The following is a 3,926-nucleotide window of genomic DNA, read 5'->3' on the forward strand; positions in this document are numbered from 1 at the left end:
TTCTTTCTCCTCCTCGTCGTCTCTCTCTCGCTCTGCCCTATGCGACCGGTGTCTCCGACGGCTGCAGCAATCACCTCGCGTGCGGTGCACAGAGTCACGTGTTGGCGCCGATTGTCCTTCTCATCGACAGCTCTCGTATGATTCAGCCGTTGCGCTGGGGCCGTTGGCGACCGTTGATCGGAGAACACGCGCGATGGATATTTGATCCGCCAGGGGATACTGGACATAGATAGATAGATGGATTTATTGAAAGGAAAAGCAGAGAGGTTGGCCGGAATTCAAGGATCAGAGCAGTAAGCAAAGAAGACGACTAGAAGATGAATTAACTGGTCATATGAAAGCCTGATACGAAGAGAGACAAATTATGAGATTAGGGAGAAAGGTTAATTTAGCTTTAACAATAAGAACTAAGTTTCTTAGTAAGTTGTTATATTGAAAGAAAGACATAACAAATGGATAAGGGAGCAATATAAAGGTAACACGACAAACGAAAGACAGGCATGAAGAGACGCAAAATATAAGTTTTAAAAATGTTAGTTTACCTTTCAATGACACAAACCAACTGAAAGAAAGAAAGAAAGAAAGAAAGAAAGAAAGAAAGAAAGAAAGAAAGAAAGAAAGAAAGAAAGAAAGAAAGAAAGAAAGAAAGAAAGAAAGAAAGAAAGAAAGAAAGAAAGAAAGAAAGAAAGAAAGAAAGAAAGAAAGAAAGAAAGAAAGAAAGAAACATCGACGAAACATGCATACCTTGTGGCCGTGGTTCGCGGAATTCTGTCTCGAATGACAGCTAGATCATCGCCCGTCGGAGGCGTCAAGCATGCGGGGGAAATGAACTCGGGACGACGACACGCTTCGGTTGCCTGCGCGCGCGCTAGCTGAGGACGACCACTAGTGTGTGCCACTGTCACCCTCGAGGTTTAAGCTTGTGCACACCGTCAACAACACGGCGACGTCCCATCACTCGGTTTCGCAATAGACCGGGAAGCGCATAGGTCACCTGAGTAGCGACGCACTGTCGAGGTATATTGTGCGGTGGATCAAGAAATACACCTGAGAGAATGCATGCGCTCGCACTATGCGTATTTTTAGACTCGCTGGCACGCAACTCGCTGCGTCGAAGAGACGAAAAAGAGAGGGGGGCAAGGGGAAACCCCCGCAAATGACATTTTGACTCGGCTCTGTCTCTTTCACTTGCTCCGCTCTGTCAGACTTTTTACTTATGCACCTCGCGCCACATTGAAAGATGGGTGCAGCGCTGCGAAAACCAAAGCTGGCACCACCCAATCGGCAACCCCAACTAATTATACTGCAACTTTTCTACGGCAAAGCTGTGGGCGGTCTTAAGTTCCGCCTTTAAGGGTGTGAAACGACAGCATAGTAACGGTTGGCTTTGCTGATCGTCGTTCACGTACAGTGTCTAGCGGGAACACGGCTCCGCGTGGCCACGCACGTGCTTTGCGTCATTTGTCGTAACCTGTTTACCGATCAATGCTGAGTGACGCACGATTACGAGGACCTAGATACAGTGCTTCGTGTTGTCCGCCCTTTTGCGTGAATTTGGTACTGGCTTGGGCGCAATGGTGCTCCGCACATGCGCAACCACATAGTGCCGTGTTCCCGCTAACTGTAATTGGCATTGTACATTCACTTTACCACTCGCGTGATCCCTAATCCTTTAGTTTGCGGCTCTGTTACTCACAAATAATAGTTAACATGCCAGATACCATATAATGAGTAAGATCACCTGACACAGGTATAAAGCCCTGTTTAACCAAGCCATATGAACGTATCTGCGGGACCTATGAGTGGCATATCTGACTCGGAATACAAGGGTCCTGGAGGGCTGAATTCGCCTCACCCTAGCTCTCTCCTGAATTTAGGAGCCCGAGTGGGCAGCCCCTGCCAGGTGGTCGAATAAAATCGCCCAACCCTACGGCCACTCAGTGAGCGGCCGTGTCAGCTCGTTGCCTCGGTCAGCTGCTAGCTACCACCGGCCAGAAAGTGCCCGTGATTTTTTGCTCGCAAAGCCGGCATCGACACCGACGCAGGAATTTCCAGCGTACGAAGCCTTTAACCGCGTCAAAAGCTGAATTTGCCACCATTATACTAATGGGTGCAGTAGTAATTTAGAATTAATAGTGCACTTGACGCAGTATATGTATAGTAAAAAGGTCAGCAACAAGCCATTGCAACCATGTTATTTTTTATGTTTTATCCAAGGTTAATACATTGTTGTTAATGTATTTTTCTAGTGCTTGTGAAGCGTTACGAATGAGCTTTGTAATTACCCTTACCTGAACGTAAATAAAGATAGCCTCCGCTAAAATAGTAAGACTCCATACCTGCATCTAGGTCCCGTACCTGCCGGTTGTGACCTTGCCACAAGTTTAACACTTTGCAAGGGACAAGGGCAACGAGTAACGAGATGGGAACAACTACAATACACCACAACTACAGCTTGCGATACTCACACTCACTATCGAACGAATAATAAGGACTCAAGCTTATTTCGCCGGCCAAGAAAAGTGTCATGAGTGACAGTGCTGGATGGGTAATATGCAAAGCTTTCAAATCAAATTTTGAGCTCTCCGTGCATTCTATCCCAGGTACATTCTAAATATTTAACTCCATAGTTATGCTGGTTGAAAAACATCATGCTGTGCAGACAGTGGAAAAAGTTCCCCGATTAATGCCTATAGAAATTTGCAATGTTTTCTATTCGTTAATATTTGGGCACTTTAATTTTTGACGCTGTATTATAGTTATGATTTTATAATAAGGAAGTAATTACTCATTAACGTCCAGCCAAGCACAGCCTTTAAACCTCGAAAGTACAAAAGAATGCTATCAGCTTTCTCGTAAACTTTGCAGATGAAAAAAAAAAAAAAAAAATCTGATCCTAGTCCGTGGTTCTAGCCCACCTGTTCTAGACAGTTGCTCTACAAACTGGCCTGAGCATGACGGCCAGCAGACACTGGAGCGCAAACTAGCACGAATTTTTCTACAACTACGAAGTTTATGAAAAACCTGTATAGCTTTCCTTCGCAGCCGTATGGATGTGCTAAATACTGCGGTAAATACTTTCTTATTGCAAATCCCCTTCACATTTCCTAATGCCCCTAAATTTCAACTAAGTTATGATTTCAACATTAAGACACCACTTCGAAGACAGCATCAGCGTTATTGTTTATTTTGAATTTTGAATTAATGATATCCAACAACATCCCAGGCATCGAATATTAGAAAAAATTGTGGGGAACACTTAAGCTCCATCTCTAATGGTATGGCGCGATTGCGTAGGCTACCAGCCCACATATGAAGCCCCGCTTCAACCAAGCCGTATGAACGTACCCGCGTGGCCTAGGGATTATGTGAATGCAAGGGTCTTGGCAGGCTGATTCTGATATCCCCCTCCCATATGAACGGAGAGGCTCGAGTTGGCAGCTTCTGCCAAGCGTAATGTCAGGCAACTCTACGTCCAGTCAGTGATGAGCCATGTCAGCTGCCAGCTACAGCGTGCCAGCGCCATGCTTGCGATTTTTCGCTCACAACGCTAACGGTGGCGCTGGCGGCGGCCTCCGACACCGGACTTTCGGTGAGCGTGTCCTTTAAAGGCATCGCATTAAAATGGTATATAAGTATATGTTATACATTTCACTCTAACTAAGCAGTGATATTACATAGAAAATACTGTTCTACAGCAAGCTGCAGTTTAAAATTCAAAGTAAACATTATTCCAACGACAGTTCTTAAATTTAATTATAATGTTGATAATTAACAATAATATTGTATGTCATATCAAAAGGCAATAATTTTACTTTCTGAATAACACCCTTTTGTTATAATATTATACTGACCACAAAACAACATTGCAAAGGTATCTTACGCACCGCGTATTTAGGACTTTTTTCATTATTTGCACAGTAAAT

Source organism: Amblyomma maculatum, chromosome 9 (genome assembly GCF_055883805.1).
Source record: "Amblyomma maculatum isolate TAMU_Amacu chromosome 9, ASM5588380v1, whole genome shotgun sequence".
NCBI lineage: Eukaryota > Metazoa > Arthropoda > Arachnida > Ixodida > Ixodidae > Amblyomma > Amblyomma maculatum.